This window comes from Pyxicephalus adspersus, chromosome 6, assembly GCF_032062135.1.
Source record: "Pyxicephalus adspersus chromosome 6, UCB_Pads_2.0, whole genome shotgun sequence".
Lineage (NCBI taxonomy): Eukaryota > Metazoa > Chordata > Amphibia > Anura > Pyxicephalidae > Pyxicephalus > Pyxicephalus adspersus.
The window spans coordinates 24,374,398-24,397,070 of NC_092863.1; positions in this window are offsets into that span (position 1 = coordinate 24,374,398).

Sequence of the window (22,673 nt, forward strand, 5' to 3'; positions counted from 1 at the left end):
TTCGGACATATTTCTGTAAGTTACAGGTCTACAATTTAAAAAAAAAATTTCATGAAAAACAGTGTACCGCTTTTGGTACAGAAATCTAGACATCAGTGTAACGCCCAGGTGGTTAAAGGTTGTAGTGATAAATGACTCTTTAGAAATCCCGAGTTAAACAATTTATGGCCTTGATATCCTGGGAAACTCTTCACATCCCCCCAGGTGACCATTCCCTTTGTACTTAATTACCATTTTAGACAAAGAAAAGAAACTCAAACATGTGTAGTCTATGATAGTCATTTTCCTTCTCAATTGCCAAACTATATTTGAACATCTCATAGAACAATGGTGATTTGGTCACAAACCTGAACCCAGAGATCCCAATGGGGAAAATGAAAGATCTGGATGACAAAAGTATTTTGTTGATATAAGGCAAAAGCCTTGCATATAGTATATTTTATGATTCCTTCTTATATAAAATCATAAAGTCCACATCAGTTTGTAGAAGTCCCGTGCAGGTGCAGAGCAGTATCAATATGTTGCAATTCGGCCCCATGCGCCAAGCCACACCCCTCATGAGTGCTCTTTTTTAGCACAGGAGCTTAAAATTGATTGTAAGTTAAATGGAAGCCAATGAGGAGAACTACGAAGAGAGGCAGCAGAGGAGGAGTGGTGGAAAGGATGGATAAGTCTGGCTGCAGCATTTATAATAGATTGTGGTGTTAGCAAGACATATTTGTGAAGCTCAGGTGCTAGCAAACACCAGCAGTTTTAGCATTAAAGAAAGCAAACAAAAGTTTTGATACCATTTGTATTAAGTACAAAATCATCTGTTGCTTGATTTGCAATTATTCTACTGTAAAGAGCCCAACTAATACTGGTTGCAACATTGTCTTTACCCTTTTATTTAAAGCAAATCTAAACTGTTTTTTATTTTACATAAATGGGTAGACAACCCTTTAACAGTAATTTTTTTAAGGGCAACGCCCTTTCTTTAATTTTTTTTCAAAAATGGGATACCTAGGTCACACATCTTGGGTGCTCCCTCTGTACATGCCATAATCTCAGGCATGCGCAGAAGCAGCCCTTACATATGCACAGTGAGATTGTCAATCTTTTTCCCCATCTATGTTACCCGATCTCATGCCTGTGCAGTGTGAGATTGGGTGACGGAGGAAAAAGAACCTAGAAGGAGAGAGAAGATGGCGGATGCCCAGCGCTTCCTGTGCAATGGGCTGAAAATGGATACCAGGACGAAGCAAGACCCTATCAAAGAAACCTACAAATGGATTTACATCTGCGCGATTAAAGGTAAGTATGTTTTATTTTTGGGTTTATTCCACTTTAACTTTAATACAATTCTCTGTATAAACCCTGAATATTGTAACATAAAAAGTGAATGTTTGTACACTGCTTTAGGAATCAAATAATTTTGTAATTTCTATTAAAAAAAAAACTATAACCTAAACCAAAGCAGAATACAGAACCATGATCTATAAACTTTAAAGTGGAACTCAGGTACCACTGTTAACACTGGCGATTCACACAGGTGAAAGGGGCAGGTGATGTCTATTCCGTAAAAATTGTTCTTACCTGCCTTATCACCACCCAGCTGACAAATTTTGTTGAGCTGTGCATGTGCAGCTCAATGTTGTTTGCCAGGAAAATCAAGATGGCTAAAGATCGTTTTGCGAAAGCAAGGTAGAAGAAGGAAGATGATGGCCCCCTGCAATGGAACTGGGATAGGCAAGTATCACAGCTTTACGTTAACCTTTGTGCATAGCTTTTTGATTCTTTATAATTAAATACCTAAAACTAATATTTAAACATTTAAATTGGTTATTGTAATTTGCATTATTTGATGCATTTCTAGAAAAAGGGTTTTTAAAAAATATACTAATCCTAAATACACTAGTCTTTAAAATCAGTTTTTTGTGGAAAAAAAAAGTCTTCCTGTTAAATAAAACTAAATGCCTGCTACAGTGGTTAGCTGAAATTCCAAACCAAGACCACCGGCCTACTAGAATCTCAAGGATCACTTTTGGGTATGTCTATATGCCTGGCACATCTCTACACATTGTAAAGCACACAACAAGAAACCAAGCATTTGATACACCTGTGTGACAACGATTGTGAAGATTCTTCAGAGGCAGAGTTTGAACTGTCTGCTAGTGTTGGTCGAATAGCTCACTATTCGATTTGTCAGCTATTCGCTTGAATATAGCAAAATTATTCGGGTGGTCGAATGTGAAAGACAAACACCACGAAAGTCAATAGAAGGAAAAATTCAGGTTTTTTCAGGACTGTGTAGAGCTTCTACAGCCTCCAAACAGATGTAAAAAGATACATTATAAAAGGCTACATAAAAAGATACATAACACTATTACATACCCCTGTACTTCACATCAATATTAAAGAGCACCTGTCACATCAATATTAGGCTAAAGCTAGGTACACACTTCCAATAATTATTGTTAGAAAACGAACGATTACAACCGATCAATGATTATGCACGATTATACTTGAACAACCATATTGTGCACAATTCTGTACATGCTGTAACAATACGACCATTCAAATATAATCCACCAACAGTGTCCACACGCTAGATACAATTGTTTGAACGATGCAGGGAGTGACATATAAAGGAGAAAGTGTACCGTAGAAACATGTTTTACTGGACGTGTGTAAGCAGCTTTAGTCTACAAGGACTGTTTCCCAAGCGTTTACCCTGAGGCTTTTAAAGCCGATGTTTGAAGTCCCCATGCATTCCAATGGGCTAATCTAAACCAGGACGTTTCCTTCAGGCATGATTTTGAGCGTTATCTTAAACGTTGCTTGCAATGTTTAAAAAATTAAAACGCTGGATAAACGCGGGAAAACGATTCCATTGAACTCAATTGAGGCTTTTTCAAGCGTTTTTAGCAGGACTTTTGAATCTGGAAGCCCCCTTTAATAAGGTGGTAGGTAACAAACGAATTGTTCGTTTATTTGCGTTTTTAAAACCGTTCATGTAGACCCAGCCTTAAAGAGGACCTATCACTTCAACACTAAAGAGCACCTGTCACATCAATATGTGACAGGTGCTCTTTAATATTGATGTGAGAGGTTCTCTTTAATATTCATGTGACAGGTGCTCTTTAATATTCATGTAAAAGATCCCCTTTTTTATTCATGTGACAGGTGCTCTTTAATATTGATGTGACAGGTTCTCTTTTTTATTCATGTGACAGGTGCTCTTTAATATTCATGTGACAGGTCCCCTTTATTATTCATGTGACAGGTCCCCTTTATTAGTGTATAAATGTGTTTATTAATTTTCCTCTCCCCAGCCAATCACAGAGCAGTAGAGGTGATGAATGGGGATACATATCTCCATTGAACTTCTATTGCCCTGGTATCGCCTGAGGTTACAGCTAACTGAAGGCACGTGCTTCCAATTAGCTGTAACCGCAAAGTTCCCACAATTCGGGAATTCCACAATGACATTATGATTCATAATATAATTGTCGGATAACCTGTAAAAAATAAACAAAAAATAGGTAAAAGAAAAGCACACACTAATTAAATTAATTTAAGAATAATTTTTATTTTTTTTAAACTTTTTTTTCCAAAATTTTTGCAGTCGAATCCTGTGTTTTTCAGGTCGGGTCTATCCGAATTCGAACAGCCATATTCGGGTCGAATATAAGGACAACCCGAATTTGAACACCAACACTACTGTCTGCTACTAGTGAGAAATATATTTAAGGTTTTTATAGAAGGCTTTTTTTTCGTGCTAGAGAAGGTTACACAAGTGAGGGACCAGATTATAAGAAGTGAATCTAGTTCAAGAGAAAGCCCAGCCTGCAATAATTCTATAGATCTGTGAAGAGAGAGAAGAAAAGAGGACAGGCATTTGAAAGGCAAGGAGTTTTAATTAAAATCTAACTTTATTGAAAATGTTCTACCTAAAAAACTATAGAAAAGTGTACTATGCTAGACCTAGACTAACAGAAGTCTCCTGTACTTAATAAAAGTATAGTAGTAATATCATGTGTCCAGCAATATTTGTTAAAAACAAAACATAAATGTCCCTGCCTGACGCGTTTCTCCCCTTGGGGCTTCTGCAGGGGATCGGGAATAGTGTCGGTCGAAAAGCTCACTATTCGATTCAGCAGCTATTCGCTCGAATAAAGCAAAAAAATTTCGGTTGGTCGAATGTCAAAGTCGAACACCATTAATGTCGATGGGAGGAAAAATTCGGGTTTTTTTTCAGCACTGTGTAGAGCTTCTACATCCTCCAAACAGATGTAAAAAGATACATTATAAAAGGATACATAAAAAAATACATTGTAAAAAGATACATTGTAAAAGGATACATAAAAAGATATTGAACTCAATGGAGGCTTTTTCAAGCGTTTTTAAGCTTTTATGAAAGCTTCCACTGAAAAAAATGGGGGCTTTTATAAACATTTTTAGCAGGTTTTTGGAATCTGGAAGCCCCCTTTAATAAGGAGACTCCCAGATCTCTACCGCCCCACCCTGGGGAATGAGTACAGGGGTACATAAATCCCCTTACTCATTCCCTGATAGGGTTAAAATATAAGTAAAAAATAGGACAAGGGTTTAATGTTAAATTTTTGTATTAATGTGTGTGTGTTTGTGTAATTAATTTTTTTTTTTTTACATGTTATCCCAATGACAGGATGATTTCCAGGGTTGCAATGAACAGAGCCCTGGAAATCCTCCTGACAGTGAGGGATTGCAGGCCACTAGGGGTTAAATGAGGACAAGCCTCTCCATTCACCCCTAGTGCTCTGGCTGAGATTTTACATTTCTCAGCCATTCAGCACTAGAGATGAATGGGGGTAGACTTGTGCCCATTCATCCCTAGTGCTCTGTGATTGGCTGAGAAATAGGAAATCCTGATGACAGCTCAAGCATCATCAGGATTTCCCTTTCCTCAGCCAATCAGGGAGCAGAGCAATCAGCAGAACTTTACTATGCTGACAGCTCTGCTCCCCTGATCACTCCTGCAGCCCTAGAGGAGCTGTGACATGCATTACACATACAGAACATGTCACAGCTCCTCTAGGGCTGCGGTTTTGATCAGGGGAGCAGAGCTGTCAGCATAGTAAAGCTCCGCTGATTGCTCTGCTCCCTGGTTGGCTGAGGAAAGGGAAACCCCGATGATGCTTGAGCTGTCATCAGGGTTTCCTATTTCTCAGCCAATCACAGAGCAGTAGAGGTGATGAATGGGGATAGTATCTCCATTCAACCTCTATTGCCCTGGTATTGCCTGCGGTTACAGCTAATTGAAGGCACCTGCTTTCAATTAGCTGTGACAGCAAAGCTCCCACGGTCCAGGAATCCCACAATGACATTATGATTCATAATGTCATTGTCGGATAACCTGTGAAAAATAAAAAAAGAACAAGTTAAAATAAAAACACATACAAATAAATTAATTTGAGAAAAATTTTTATTTTTTTTTAAAACTTTTTTTTTTCCCGAATTTCTGCTGTCGAATCCCGAATTTTTGCTGTGTTTTCCGGGTCGGGTCTATCCGAATTCGAACAGCCATATTCGGGTCGAATATAGGGACAACCCGAATTCGAACATCAACACTAATCGGGAACTTGGTATTATTACTGAAGCTTACGACTGGTAGAGAAGCAAGCTAGTGCCACATACTACTTGAAGTTGTGATGGGGGTAAACCCCAATTGGTTCGAACGAATTGCGTCTGCCACTTATGGTGGTTAGTGGGAATGATTTATGACATCAAAGGAATGGTAGTTAGTTATAATGAAAAATCCCTCAGATCAAAAGGAGATATGTAAGGTATAGTCATGCCAGAGTGTGGAAGGAATCAAGTGTGGATGGGATTTTTTTAGTAATCCGGTATCATTTTCCTAAAAGTAAGTATCCTATGTTATACAGAGGCTGGATAAGACACTGAAGTGGATTGCTAACAGGATGAAGAAGGTAAGTGTGCAAAGTTGTAACAGGCTTGATAAAGGGTTACTGTTTACTGTTATGAGGAATATTGTTGGTCGAATAGCTCACTATTTGATTCGACCGCTATTCGGTCGAATAATGCATAATTATTTGGGTGATCGATCATTGAATTCGAACTCCATTAAAGTCAATGGGGGAAAAATTTGGGTTGTTATTCGGGTCAGTGGAGAGCTTCTACAGCATATAAATACATTTAAAAAGACATGTCAAGACTCCCCCATCTCTGCACAACACTGTACAAGTAAAAAAAAAATAAGGAAGTCTTTTTTCTGTTTGCTGGCAAGGCCATTTTATGGGGCGGCCAAGGGAACATGCCGGATTTTACACGGTCTCCGAGTAGAGGCAGAGAGGGACACGAGGGGGTTCCACTGGTCGAAAAATTAGCCACCAGGTTTCACCGCTCCGTTACAAGCCATAAACAGGCTTCAGAGTACAGGCAGAGGTCTCTGAGGGGGGTCTTTCAGTCCTAAAATTAGCCAGCTACACAGCTCTGTTATACGTTACAAGTGGCAGCAGCAGCAGCAGTAGGAGGAGACCGTGGGCACTGAGATGGAGCTGGGACCGCATTTGTAACTGGCATCCAGAGTTGGGAACTGGGCAGGCGGCATCAGTTACAGCATAGGGAGGAGGCGGTGGCCCATGAGAAGGAGCAAGAACGGCATTAGAGGTTGAGGCCATCACCCATATGGACAGTGTCGAAGCTGCAGATATTGGATAAATGAATGGATGAATGAGATTCCAATCTCGGTAGGACCTCCTCCTCATGCTGTTACTGCTGCCGCCTGCCCTGTACCCAACTCTAGATGGCAGTTACCAATGCTGTTCACGCACCGTCTCAGAGCCCACTGCCTCCTCTTCCTGCTGTTCCTGCTGCAGGCTCCAGGCTTAATCAATATGAGCCATCAGGATGCAGGTATACTTCCGATGAGCCAGCTGATACGAGTGGGTGGAATCTTTAACCCTAGAGCGCAGCTTGAAGCGTAAGTGGAAGTGCAAGTCAATCACATCCAGTTGGTGCAAATCTGCCAGTGTGATGCTGTAGAAATTCCCTTCTATGATGTCCCAGCGCACATTAAGAATTGGGTACTCTAGCACTTCACCAGCTTTGAATCCAATAGACACGGACGTGTTGCATATCAACAGACATTTGGGGCTCAGCACCTTGGTGAGCCAAATAAACAGGTGGTCCATGTTGGTTTTGTACATTTGCAGTGATTGCTCATCATGATACCTGCTATCATCCTATATACACGAGTTGATGATGACAACGTCGGCTGAGGTCCATGTTCGAAGTTGCCCAGCACGTTCACTATGTACTCCGAAGAAACACGGGTCAGGAAATAGAACCATACAAGTTGGTGGTCAGTTCTGTAATGACGCACTTGGCAGTAAATTATGGCATTGTGCATTTCAGCCAGATATCCCCCAACGTGTTGTTTGCAAATGACATGTCACCCTTCCCTTTCAGCTGCTTCTCAGTCCGAAAGTCATCATTCTGCAGTATTTTCACAAGATTTTTGTTGACGGATCTTTGAATGGAGTCTCCTAGGACGGCCACATACACTTTGTGGAGAAGTCTCCGGACGTCTGCTGAGCTCAATACAATAACTTCATGGCTCAATGTGGTCATCCAGGACCTCTCGGTTCCCATTAAATATACCGATGTTTCCCATCTCATCCCCCCAACATATACAGAGGGACTGCTGTCCCACGTCCCAGTCCCGGAGTAACATACACAGAAATTCAGTCCGATAAAGCGTGGTACCAATGGATGAAGCAGAAGATGTGGCCTTCTACATTCAATCATAAATTTCAGATTACACACTTCGGGGTGTCATTAAAGATGCACTACACCCAGCTCTAGATGCCAGTTACTAATGCCTTCCACACTCAGGACCTGCTGACGAGTAAAAGCACATGAAAGGAAACTGGGCTTGGCGGTATCAGTGGGGAAAGAAAATCCTATTGAGCTTGAGTATAGCCTGGCATCTATAGCTGGGTACTGGACAGTGGGCAGGCAGCAGCAGTAATAGCAAGAGGAGTAGGCAGTGGGCCCTGAGTAGTGTGGATGGCATTGTTAACTGGCATCTAGAGCTGGGTACTGGGAGGAGGAGGCGGTGGGCCCTGAGACGCAGCAAGGAGGGCATTACAATAGAAGGCCATCACTTATGTGGACTGTGTAGAAGCAGTAGCTATCGGAGACATGAATGGATGAGCGGGATTCCAATCTGTCCCTACCTACTATGTAGCAAAACCACATGAAAGGGATTGGGCTTGGAGGAATCGGTGGGGAAAGAAGACCCTGTTGAGCTGGAGTGTAGTCTGGCATCTAGAGCTGGGTACTGGGAGAAGGAGGCAGTGGGCCCTGAGACGGAGCAAGGAGGGCATTAGAACAGTAGCCCATCACTTATGTGGACTGTGTAGAAGCAGTAGCTATTGGAGACATGAATGGATGAGCGAGATTCCAATCTGTCCCTACCTTCTATATAGCGAAACCACATGAAAGGGATTGGGCTTGGAGGAATCAGCAGGGTAAGAAGACACTGTTGAGCTGGAGTGTAGTCTGGCATCTAGAGCTGGGTACTGGGAGGAGGAGGCGGTGGACCCTGAGATGCAGCAAGGGGGGCATTAGAACAGTAGCCCATCACTTATGTGGACTGTGTAGAAGCAGTAGCTATGGGAGACATGAATGGATGAGCGAGATTCCAATCTGTCCCTACTAGTGTTGTTGTTCGAATTCGGGTCGTCCTTATGTTCGACCCGAATATGGCTGTTCGAATTCGGGTCGACCCGACCCGAATTTTGCTGCATTCGACAAACCCGAATTCGGATTTCCCAGAATGCACTGAAACAACTGGGCAGGGTGGGTAACTCCCCCATGCCCTCCAATTACAGCACGGATGCCCCCTCCATCTTTGTTGGCGATTGGCTGTCTGTCACTGCATGCCACACAGGCAGCCATTGGCCTATATAAGGCGAAGGCGTGCCTGCATTTCCCCAGAAATAATTATCTGTATTTTTCTTACAGAAATATAGACATTTTTATGTTTATTTTGATGGATAGCAAGTTGCTATCTATAAAAATACACAGAATGTTCTGTATTTCCGTGAAAAATGCAGAGAATTCATTCTTATACCTCTTTCTATCTATCAAAATAAACTGATTTTTTTTTATTTCTGTTAAAAAATACAGATAATTAATTCTGATACCACTTGCTATCTATCCAAATAAACAAATTTTTTTTTAATTTATGGAAAAAAATAGAGAATTATTTCTGATACCACTTGAAATCTATCCAAATAAACTAATTTTTTTATTTCTGTAATAAACTACAGAGAATTAATTCTGATACCACTTGTTATCTATCAAAATAAACATAAAAATGTCTGTATTTCTTAAAAAAAAATATAGATATTTTATTATGATAGCACTTCATATCTTTCCTAAAACCCGAAACAAAATTTAGTATTTCTCGACAAAAAATATAGATATTTCTTTCCGATCCCCACCGCCTCCTCCTCCTGCTGCTCTGCCTGTACTCTGAAGCCTGTGAATGGCTTGTAACGGAGCCGTGAAACCTGGTGGATATTTTTTGGACCAGAGGAACCCCCTCATGTCCCTCTCTGACTGTACTTGGATACCGTGTAAAATCCGGTATGTTCACTTGGCCGCCTCATAAAATGGCCGTGCCAGCAACAGAAAAAAGACTTCCTTATTTTTTTTTTACTTGTACAGTGTTGTGCAGAGATGGGAGAGTCTTGACATGTCTTTTTAAATGTATTTATAGGCTGTAGAAGCTCTCCACCGACCCGAATAACAACCCGAATTTTTCTCCAATTGACTTTAATGGGATTCGAATTCGGCATTCGACGACCCGAATAATTTTGCATTATTCGGCCGAATAGCGGTCGAATCGAATACCGACCTATTCGACCAACACTAGTCCCTACCTACTATATAGCGAAACCACATGAAAGGGATTGGGCTTGGAGGAATCAGTGGGGAAAAAAGACCCTGTTGAGCTGGAGTCCAGTCTGGCATCTAGAGCTGGGTACTGGGAGGAGGAGGAGGTGGGCCCCGAGACGGAGCAAGGAGGGCATTACAATATAAAGCCATCACCTATGTTGACAGTGTAGAAGCTGTAGCAAGCGGAGACATTGCTTTGTAGGGCACTAACTTTTCCTATCTGCTAGCTGTAACATTCTAAAATGCAGCATGGACAGCTTTGTTAGCTGGCATCTACAGCTGGGTACTGGGTAGGCGGCAGCAGTAACAGCAGGAGGAAGAGGCGGTGGACTCTGAGACGGAGCGGGGACTGCATTGGGAAATGGCGTCTACAGCTGGTTACTGGGCAGGCGGCAGCATCAGTAACAGCAGAAGAACGAGGCGATGCGCCCTGAGACAGAGTGTGGATGGCATTAGTAACTGGCACCTAAATTTGGGTACTGGGCAGCAGTAACAGCATGAGGAGGAGGCATTTAGCACTGAGACTGAGTGTGGACGACATTAGTAATTGGCATCTAGATTTGGGTACTAGGCCGGCAGCATCATTTACAGCAAAAGGAGGAGGCGGTGGGCTCTGAGACAGAGTGTGGATGGCATTATTGTCTGGCATCTAAAGTCAGGTACTGGGCAGGTGGCAGCAACATTTACAGCAGGAGAAGGAGGAGGTGGTGGGCTCTGAAACAAAAAGTTGACTGCATTCGTATCTGGCTTCTACAGTCGGGTACTGGGGGCAGGTGGCAGAATCATTTACAGCATGAGGAGGAGGAGGAGGAGGCGGTGGGCTCTGAGACGGAGTGTGGATGGCATTAGTAACGGTCATCTAAAGTTGGGTACTTGGCAGCAGCAGTAACAGCATGAGGAGGAGGCATTTAGCACTGAGACGGAGTGTGGACAACATTAGTCATCTAGAGTTGGGAACTAGGCCGGCAGCATCATTTACAGCAAAAGGAGGAGGCGGTGGGCTCTGAGACGGAGTATGGACGGCATTAGTTTCTGGCATTTAAAGTCAGGTACTGGGCAGGGGGCAGCATCATTTACAGCAGGAGGAGGAGGCAGTGGGCTGAGACGGAGTATGGACAGCATTAGTTTCTGGCATTTAAAGTCAGGTACTGGGCAGGCGGCAGCATCATTTACAGCAGGAGGAGGAGGTGGTGGGCTCTGAAACAGAGCTTGGACGGCATTATTGTCTGGCATCTAATGTCAGGTACTGGGCAGGTAGCAGCATCATTTACAGCAGGAGGAGGAGGCAGTGGGCTCTGAGACGGAGTATGGACGGCATTATTGCTTGGCATCTAAAGTCAGGTACTGGGCAGGCGGCAGCATCATTTACAGCAGGAAGAGGAGGAGGTGGTGGGCGCTGAGACAAAGTGTGGACTGCATTCGTATCTTGCTTCTACAGTTGGGTACTGGGGGCAGGTGGCAGCATCATTTACAGCATGAGGAGGAGGAGGAGGCGGCGGTGGTCTCTGAGACGGAGTGTAGACGGCATTATTGTATGGCATCTAAAGTCAGGTACTGGGCAGGCGGCAACTGGGCAGACAGCATGAGGAGGATGAAGAGGAAGAGGCGGCGGTGGGCTCTGAGACGGAGTGTGGACGGCATTATTGTCTGGCATCTAAAGTCAAGTACTGGGCAGATGGCAGCATCATTTACAGCAAGAGGAGGAGATAGTGGGCTGAGACGGAGTATGGACGGCATTAGTTTCTGGCATTTAAAGTCAGGTACTGGCCAGGCGGCAGCATCATTTACAGCAGGAGGAGGAGGTGGTGGGCTCTGAGACAAAGTGTGGACTGCATTCCTATCTGGCTTCTACAGTCGTATACTGGGGGCAGGCGGCAGCATTATTTACAGCATGAGGAGAAGGTGGAGGAGTAGGCTGTGGGCTCTTGGACGGATCGTGGACTGCATTAGTATCTTGCATCTAGAGTTGGGTACTGGGAAGCCGGCAGCAGTAACAGGCGGTGGGAGGCGGTGGGCCCTGTTACGGAGCGTGGACCGCATTGGAGGTTGAGGCCATAACCTCTATAGACAGTGTAAAAGCTGTAGCTAATTGAGAAATTAATGGATTAACGAAAATCACACTTTCCATTCCTGCTATCTAGTGAAACCACATAAAAAGGAACGGACTTGGTGGAATACACGGGGAAATACATACATTTTTTATCATTTCTGGATATCTAGCAAGTGCTATTACAGTTAAATATCTGTATTTGTTTCACATAAATACATACATTTTTATGGGTTTTAGGATACATATCCAAGTGCTATCAGAATAAATTATCTGTATTTTTTGGTGAAAAATATATATGATTTTTTTGGCCTTTGGATAGATACCAACTACCAAGTGCTATCAGAATTAAATATCTGTATTGTTTGTATAATAATACATCAATTTTTATTGCTTTACGGATATATAGCAACGTGAGATCAGAACTAAAGATCTGTATTTTCTGTAGAGAAATTAAGAATTTTTTATGGTCTTTTGGATCGATACAAATTGCTATCAGAATTAAATATCTAGATTTTTGGAAGAGAAATATAGAAACTGTTATGGCTTTGGAGATATATAGCAGAGTGGGATCGGAATGAAATATCTCTATTTTTTGGAGAGAAATACTGATTTTTTATGGGTTTTAGGATAGATACCAAGTGCTATCATAATAAAATATCTGTATATTTTTTTTGAGAAATACAGACATTTTTAGTTTTTTTGTGATATATTGCAAGAGGTATCCTAAACTAGACATCTTGTAATATATCACAAAAGACAGAAAAATGTCTATATTTATCCATAAAAATACAGATATTTCATTATGATAGCACTTAGTATCTTTCCAAAAACCCATTAAAATTTTCTTTATTTCTGTAAAAAAGATAGACAGATATTGAATTCTAATCCCACTTGCTATTTATCTAAATAGCCATAAAAATGTATTTCTCTCTAAAAATAATGATATTTAATTATGAATCATAATTAAATATCTGTATTTTTAGGGGAGAAATACATATATTATTTTGATATGTAGCAAGTAGGATCAGAATGAAATATCTGTATTGTTTTACAGAATTTTTTCTGTTGATTTTGATAGCAAGTGTTATCAGAATTAATTATCTGTATTTATTTTACAGAAATACAGAAATTTTTCTGTTTATTTTGATAGGTAGCTTGCTATCTATCAAAGTAAACAGAAACATTTCTGTATTTCTGTAACGGTAACGGTCCACGGCAAAGTGTCCCTGGAGGAAGAGGGTGAGGCACAAGATTCAAAAGAGGAGGTGGAAGTGGAGGTTGAGGAGGAAATTGCATGGTGATGTGCTCTGGGCGGAGGTAGGTATGCAGGCCTTGCTGCAGCTTCATCTTCCCCTGCTGCCACCAAAGTTACCCAGTGAGCTGTAAAGGAAATATATCTTCCCACTCCATGCTTGCTCGACCAACTGTCGGTTGTCAGGTGCACCTTGCCAGAAACTGAGTGCTGCAGGGTCATGGACACATTGCTCTGCATGTGATCATGCAAAGCAGGAACACATTTTTGTGCAAAGTACTGTCACTTAGGCATAATGTACTTTGGGATTGCGCAGAGGAATGCTTAACGGAACGCATTGGAGTCCACCAGCCGGTAGGGGAGGAGCTCTAACGCAATCAGCTGTGTACTTGCCGCATTGATCAGCTTTGTTTTGGGGTCATTTGGGCCATATTTCGTTTTGTGCTACAGCATCTGGGGGATGGAAGGTTGGATGCAGCTAATGCTAACTAAAGAAAGATTGGACAATGGGGTAGAAGTTGTGGGGGATGGCAATGATGCCTGGTCCTGACTGCTAGCAACGCGACAAACAGCAGCCGATCTGCGTTGGAGCTCCTGCTCACCGCTGGTGGAGCCTAAAAAGGTAATGCTCGGCTACATGCCACACTCAAATTGCTGGCAGCAGCACGGGTAACTTTAGTGTCAGAAGGAGGAAAGGCAGCGGAGGAGGATCGAGCAGTTTGGGGTTGCCTCCTGGACGGAGGTGGTCGCACAGAGCTCTGTGCTTTCACCAGGTGTTCACGCCAGGATACTGGGTGGTGGCTTTTTAAATGAGTGCTCATGCAACTTGTTCCAAGTTTGTTTGGGTTTTTGCCTCATTTCAAGTGTTGAGCACACAGTTTACAGATGACCATAGTGTTGTCATCACTTTAGACATTAAAAAATGCCCACACTGGTGAACATTTAACTGGGCCGAAAGGTGCTCTGGAGCTGGTGCTCGTGGTGGCGGTCCGCGGTTGTTGAGGGATAGCTGTGGTGACAGCTTCCGACGATTTACGTCTATGACTTGCCTCACTGGTAATTGAAGAATGCAGAGTGTGGGCCACTTTTTACTCTTTTCCTCCCTCTCCCCCTTTGAGGGCGCTCTGCAACCTCCCCCCTCTCTTCTTCCTCCTCCTCCTCTTCTTCCCGCCTATGATGATCTCCTTGTTCGCCCCATGTCGGATCAAGGACATCATCATCATCATCATCAGATGAGACAGTTTCCCTATATGTGCTGAAGGGAAGCAGTGGCCTTTTGGCGCCAGTTTGAATTTGCTCGTCTGGCTGAGAGTGTTCTGTTGAAAAGTAACTGGGGGGAAAGCCTGTGAACGGACTCTCTTCGTAAGATGACTCAAACAACTGAGCACCTTCAATGAATGATTGTAGCTCCGCCTCTCCAACACCTCAGTGGAACTCCTCTACATACTGCCGTACACGTGACTTTCCAGCCGCTGATGAGAAACTAGGAGGAACAGGTGTATCATGGTCTGTTTGGGACACCTGTAAGGCCTGTGTCTGGGACTGGGATGAAGAGGGGGTACAATCACTAGACCCATGCTGGGTCATGTACTCCACTACGTCTTGTGCCTGGTGTTGCAATATTGGACGCCCACCACCAACAGCAGTGCTTCTTGTTCTTGAGTCTGCAGCTAAAAACAAACTCATACTGGTTTGCTTGCCACCCCTGCCAAAGCTGCCTTTTCCTCTTTGGCCAGACATTGTACAAATGTTTTTATTTATGTGGCTTTACACCCTGCCAAATACTTTCTAGCTAATATGATATATGTATATGTTGTCAATTTGATGGGGGGGGGGTTGACACAAAAAATGCAAGTGCTCTGTGTTGTATGCAGCACTTTGCTTCAGTGGTGACGCTTGTAATATGCAGCACAGTATACAAACTATATACTGCAGTATACACTGCGACTGTGTGTCTGTCTCTCAGTACAAGTGTGATACATTTCANGCTGTAAGCGAGGGGACCCTGCCTCTGGCTGCGTGTATGTAACACACTGACTGACTATTTACCTATCTATCTAGCTTTCTATCAATTTATCTATCAATGTATCTATCTCTGTATGTATCTATCTATCCAGCTATCTATCTAGCAAACGGTGAAACACTCTACCTATCTGAGTACAGTGGATTTCAGGACTGCACAAATACAGTCATCAAACAATCTATCTGACTAATAGTGTGAGTGTGACACAGTCTACCAAAGTAAAGCACTTTTTTTACTTTGACAAAGATAGCAAGCCAAGCAGCACAGAAAGGTTGTGATGCTATCAGCAAATCTCTGTCAGGAGTGGTAAATGCAGGCATGCCTTGGCCAATCGGCTGCCTGCCACAACAAACATGGAGTGGGGCATCCCTGCTCTAATTGGAGGGCCCTTTGCATCATGGGGGGGGGGTCCCTAGTACTGTTGTTGTTTGAATGCAATGTGGAAGGGTCGAATTCGGGTATTTGAATCCAGCAAAATTCGGGTCGGGTCCACCCGAATTCGAACGGTTATTTTCGGGTCGAACATTAGGAAGACCCGAATTCGAACAACAACACTAATGAGGAAGCTGGACTGTGAAGTTTGATAAATGGAATATTGGTAGCAAACCGTTGTGGTATAGTGGCGGACCTGAGGCAGCCCTCAAGAAGAGTTGATTCAGTTGTTTAAATCATTTTTTTTTAGTTGAGTCACTTTAGGGCTAAACATGAAACTGCTTTCTACACCAAGTAGTATGGTGGATAAGCACCAAAGTCTTGTACTACCTGGGGAGTATCACAGCCTGGACACCATTGGTATAAAGCTTGAGTGTTTTCACTGTGTTTACATGGGGTTTCTTACCACATCCTAAAAACAAATGGGTAGGTTAACTGACTTCCCTTCAAATGGGCCTTAGTATTTGATAATTACTCATCACTATCTTAGGAAAATAAAATTGTGATTGTTTCTTTGTGACTATGGATCTTGTAAAAAACTGAGAACGATGTTAGTGCAAAATAAAATAACTAAATTACTTTATATACAAAATGTATTCATTCAGATCTCCTGATGTGAAGTTGAATGTTTCTTGAATAAGTATATTTTATAGATGGGCAGTCAACATGTAGAAGCTAATGGTGAAGAAAAGAAAAATTCCCCATTCTACCCATTCTACATTTCTAACATATTCTGTTGAATTAGGGAAATGTGTATTTTTAATAAACATTCCATTCATGTTAACTTGTTATTTAGTGGGTCATCTGTTCTCAGCTTCAGCCAAATTAAAGCTGTTAAACCTAAAGCTCTGGTTATTTATTTTAAAATATATACCATCCTTAAAGGAAAAAAATAAACCTGTTGTGTCTACTTTCGCTACAAAATGTAGTTAAGCTTATAAAACGACAATCAATACAGCAAAAAAGCACTTCTCTATTCTGTACTTCTCTATTTGTGTACTGTCATACCCAGTTGTCACATCTTAGATTCTTGTCATTTACAACATTTATTTATTTACAAATTGTTATTTTGGGGAGAAAAATATAGGGGGTCTGCATATAGCATATAAAATATACTCTGCTTCTTTGAAGAATAGGTACTGCTTTGTTTGATTGTTTTCAGAAACCAGCACCTGCAACAGAAACAATCAGTGGGATAACCTAGAAAACTGAACACAGAATGGCCTTGAAGACTGATAAAAGACCATTGCAGTTAATACCAGCTTGAACAAGATTTCAAGATCGTGGACAGTATGTGCCAAAACTGTTAGACATGTGGTTTATCCACCCCAGTAACTGTTTGTGAACTTTTATGCCTAATTGGACTTCCAAGTATATGTTATTGGACAATCTGCTTAATGACAATTAGATAACGACATAAGCCCTCCTATACAGGAGTGATTCCTAATTCCTAATAAGGTTTACATCTGTTTTGAAGGGCCCTTGCAGGCACACCAAAAAATGGAGATGCGGAACAGATTTGGAGAGGTGAGTACATTGATTTTTTTTCTTTTCTGTCATTAGAGTGTTTCAATCTGGAGAGTGTGCAAGGTGAGTGGAAAAAGTGGTAAGAGGATTCACAGCGGCATAGGCTGATTCCGTGCACATTTGCTAATTAGCTGCCAAAATTTTCACCAGCGTCCTGGGAGATAGGGAACCTGAACATTTTTCAGTGCTGTTTTGCAACCTGAACGCTATCAGCGAAAAGTGCCTCTTGGGGGGAGCCGGAGGCCCGTCGCCTTTTGGAACCTGGCCTTTCGGAAGAATGGTTTGTGTTGGCAATACAACAAAGGGGTCTGCAAATTTGGCGGCTGCTGTCGTTTCAAGCACGGGTGTGGAGGATGTGGGTGGGGGGTCACATGGAGCATCCTAGTGTTTTAAGCGGGCAAGGGTATAGACTATGCTGGAAAGAAGGAGGACGCTGGGAATGGTCGGGCCCATGCAGCTGATAATAAATAGATACCCAAACAGGGTGGTGGCAAGGATTCTGATGTCCGACTACAAACAGCTTTGGAGGTCTGCAGTGATGTTGTGTGGTCTGGAAGCTATGTGAAGTTTAGGATCTTGAGGTAGAAATTGGATCAGTCGGGGTTTTGTTGTTACGTTGGCTGGTAGTGATGGAGGAATATTATGACCAGTGGCGGCAGTAGGGGCGTTTTTGCGGGTGCAGCCAGAGGGTGGTGGTCCGTTGTTATTGCATGATAATGGCTCTGACTTTTCACGGTATCAGTTTTCGGCTATTTTCGGAATTGTTTGGTGGCTGTGTTGGATGTGTTTTGGGGTCCCATTGGCAGGTGACAAGACAGAGGGGCCCTTGACAGAGATGGCGTTCCTAGGGATCACCATCGACATGGACGCCATGAAGTGCGGGCTCCTGGCTGACAAGTTGTTGGCCTTGCAGGAGGAGGTCACCAAGGTGAAAGAGCAGAAAAAGATTACACTGAAGAAGCTGCAGTCCCTTTTGGGTAAGCGTTTTTGCAAGACAGTTGGTGGCTGATACACCTGCAGTAAGTTGCCCGCCACATTTTATTAGATTAAGCAAGGAGTCTTTGCTTAATCTAAAAAGATGTGCAAGTGGGGGAAAAGTTTTTTGTCGGAATACAATGGTAAGTCGGTTTGAATGGAGAATGCAGACTTAGAATTGTATACGGACGCGGCGGGTCATCAGGGTATGTGGCATATTTGTAAGGGAAATAGAGTGCAGAGCCATGGCCGGAGGAGTGGCGGGCAGCAGGATTACTGAAGAACTTAGCAGCGCTGGAACTGCTCCCCATAGTGGTAGCAGTGGAGTTATGGGGTAGGTTCACATGTTCCGGGTTCACATGTTTTACCAGAGAAACATGAAAAACAGGGTGCACTTTCAAGCTGCGTGGAAGAAGTAATTGATAGGCCACTGGGCTGATCTGCTTCATGATAGAAAAAGGACCCACAAACTTGGGACCCAGCTTCTTGGAGGTGAAATGTAAATGGAGGTGGGCACTACAGAGCCAGACTTTATCTATCCCTGATCCTAAAATTGGGATGAGGTTGCGGATGTCTGTCTGCATTCTTTTTGTGCCGTTCTTGTGTCAGTTTTATGTTTTGCTGAAGTTCCTGATGAACATGCTTCAGTTCTGAGGTTAACTCCTGCACTGCCGGTTAGGTGTGGTGTTAGGTTAGGTGTTAGGTCAGTATCTGAATATTGCACTTCGTTTGGCCTTTGGATTGAGGAAGATAGGCCGATGGGAATGCCACATCGATCTGGAGACTCTTACACAGTTGAACCCAGAATTTAGCTATTAACTGTGACCCTCGATCAGACACAACCTGTTGGGGAACCTGTGGGGAACCATGAAGACGAAATATCTCCCTGATGAAAATCCTGATGAGTTACTAGGTTTTGTGAAACGATCAACCACCACCAAGATGGTGGTAAATCCTTCAGACGGGGGAAGTTTTTCTATGAAGTCCCACGGCCGATCCTTCTAGCACATAAATCACATCTTCGGACAAACTCGGTACAATCCTTGTTTAAAGCAGGCCACCAGAAATGTTAGCCTACCAGTGTTAGTTCAATAGTCTTGAGGGAACTGAAGTGTCCAGCCATGGGATGGGCATGTATGCTTTGAAAGACAGGAGTCCTGCAACAGAAAGCCTGCTTCTTGAGTTAAGGGTTCCTCTGTACCAGGCGAAAATGTCCTGGAGGTCTCCTTGATTTGATGCAATAATTGTTTCTCCAACAGGAGTGAATGACTATCTGGAAGGATCAGTTTTTCACGTTCAGGCGACTCAGTCCTGGAATGAATCCGAGACAAGGCGTCTGGCTTCCTATTCTTTGAGCCTGGCTGGTATGATATGTGAAAAGTGAACCGTGTGAAGAAGAGGGACCAATGGGCCTGACGAGGCTGGAGACGCTTGGCAGCCCATAAGTACTCCAGATTCCTATGATATGTACAGATCACAATTAGGTGAAGAGCCCCCTCTAGAAGATATCTCCAATCCTCCAGAGCTAACTTAATCGCAAGTACCTCTCCATCCTAACATCATATTTGCACTCGAAAATTATGCAGTATTTGCTTCTCACCTTTTCTTTGAGACATAACGGCATCAACAGCTCTCAGACGGATCCACTTCCAACACGTAAGGCAAGTTAGGTTCTAGATGAGCCAACACAGGAGCGATGGTAAATTGTGTCTTCAGATGCAGAAATGCCTGCTCGGCGTTATCGTTTCATTTGAAAACCCTCTGTTTCCGAGGTAAATCGGTCAACGGTTGGATGATGCGAGAAAAATAACACCCTAACACCCTTAATATCTGGATTCTTGTGAATATGGCCCAGTAAGGGTTCAAGGAGCAGAATAAAGAGTAAGGGAGACAACAGACATCCCTCTCTTGTGCCACTTGCAATAGAGAGTGGACGGGAAAGAAGTCCATTGACTCGAACAGAAGCGGTAGGGTTTCTATAGAGGGCCTGTATCCACGTAAATAGCTTACTAGGAATGCCTATAAAATTAAGGACTCGGTGCATATATGCATATATGTCCAGTTCACGCGATCGAATGCTTTTTCGGCGTCAGCCGGATGGAATTTTGTGTACTGTCACATGGTGGATCAAGTTTAGCGTGCGAGTAGTGTTATCCCTTGTCTCCCTAAATGGGACGAAACCACTCTGGTCGGAATTAATAAGGCGGTGAAGGACAGGTGTTAGCCTTCTCGCCAGAATGCTAGAAAAAAGCTTAATATCAGAATTTAATAGCGATATCGGGCGATTGTTTGCACACAACGTAGCATCTTTGTCTGGTTTCAGGATGACTGTGATATGGGCCCTAGAGGAGTCAGCAGGTAGCGGGTGTTCCTGAGAAAGTGCGTTGAAGGCCGTCAAAAAGGGGCCAGAGAGTTGAGGAAGAAAACGTTTATAATAGGCCAGAGTAAACCCATCGGGGCCTGGGGCCTTACCCATGGGTGCTTTCGTTACAGCTGCTTGTAACTGTGCCGAAGTAATAGGAGCATCCAAAGCTGTCAGAGCCTCTTCCGGAATCTTAGGGATACCGGAGGCCTCTAAATATACCTGTATGTTCGTTCTAACTGCGTCTAAGGAATCCATCTCAGGGTTTCCTCTCAAGTATTAAAGCTTGGAGTAGAATTCCTGAAAGGCATCAGCTATATCCTGAGAACGATGCAGAAGGGTACCAGCACTCGACCGGATACAAGGAATAAAGGTACGGGCCCTTTTGACTCTTATGGCACGCGCTAATGCTTTCCCACATTTGGTATTATATTCATAGAAGAACGCCCTACATTTGTCCAGTTGGGACTTTGCTTGAAAACAGAACTGAATATTTATTCTTCCTCTCAATTCCACTAATTGTGCCTCTATATCCGGGGAGCGTACAGATCCTGAAGCAGCTGCTTCAGCAGCTGTTGGCGTTCCTTTTTAATCCTATGGCCTTGCTGAAAAACAGACCGCACACATAGCATTTGTGGGCTTCCGATACATTCAGGGGGCTAGAGACAGACACTTTATTCCTATCAAAGAAGGCCAATATCTCTTTTTCCAAATGAATCCCAAAATCGCCAGAGGATAGGAAAGATTCATTTAGACACCAAGAACCGCCCCTGGGGGGGGGGGGGGGGACATCAGACAATATCGTGATCGAAATCGGTGCATGGTCTGAGAATGTCATATTCCCTATCTCTGTACTGTGTACTTGTGGGATTGCATCGTGTTTAACCAGAGAAAGATCTATACACGAGTAAGTTTTGTGGACAGGAGAATGGAAAGTGTAGTCACGCTCACTAGGGTGCTGCAGTCTCCAGATATCAGTCAACTGATGAAGGTGTAAGAGGCTTTTCAGGCGGCGTAAGACAGAATAAGGGAGGGGGGAAGCCCTCCTAGAAACTTCGTGGGCTGGGTCCAATGCTAGGTTAAAATCGCCCCCTATTATCAAAACTCCCTCCGCAAACACATCAGCAACCTCAAGAAACTCCTCCAAAAAAGACACTTGGTTAGTATTAGGGAGATACAGATTAACTAGGGTAAACAATCTAGTGTGGATCCTCCCCTTAACTAGGAGGTATAGCCCCTCTGGGTCCATCTTCAAAGTAACTAACGTCCAAGGGAGGGATTTATCAATCAATATGCTAACACCCTTGGACTTAGAGTCAGGGGATGAGCCATGGTACGCCATCTGAAATCGGCGGTTCCTAAGTTAAGGTATCTTATCGTGGCGGAAATGCGTTTCCTGTATAAACGCTATCTGACATTTTGAGCTGTTGAGGGAATTCAACACCACTGAGCGGGGAATTAAGACCTTTCGCATTAATAGATGTAATTTTTAACAACATGTAGGCGCTGGAGTATTCTATCAACTATCTTATGCTTCCAATGCTATCAAAAAAAAGGGGAGGGGGGGGGGATAGAAACGGATACAAGGGAGTAAAAGAAAGAAGAAGAAGGGAGGGGAAGAAGAGAAGGCATAAATAGAGATAGGGAGGTGGAAAGTGCTCTGGTCGAACAGCCGAAGCCCACCAGGTAGTATAATACTAATCAGTACCTAGCTCCAAACCACCAGGGTGAGGAGCAGACTAGTGGGGGTAGTGGAACCCGACAGAGGCATGGCTCCACCAGCCTCCACCGCAACTATTTTATGAACTAAGATTCCAAAATCCACCTTTATTACAGATTATCATAAATTCAAAGTAGTCCACGGCCAGCGGCGCCCCCAACGCCACCAGCAGTAATAGGCAATCAGGCTTAGACAGTATCCATCGCTCCACCTCGGGGGTAAACCCTTCAAGCTACGCAAAGTCTGAGGCACCGCCCACCGTGGACCAATCAATCTGCCAACCAATATTAATAATAAACATACCCATATTATGAATAGGAGCACTTTTGCATGTACTACAGTAAGAGCCCTGAGCTTCACTAGGCAACAAGGCACACAGCA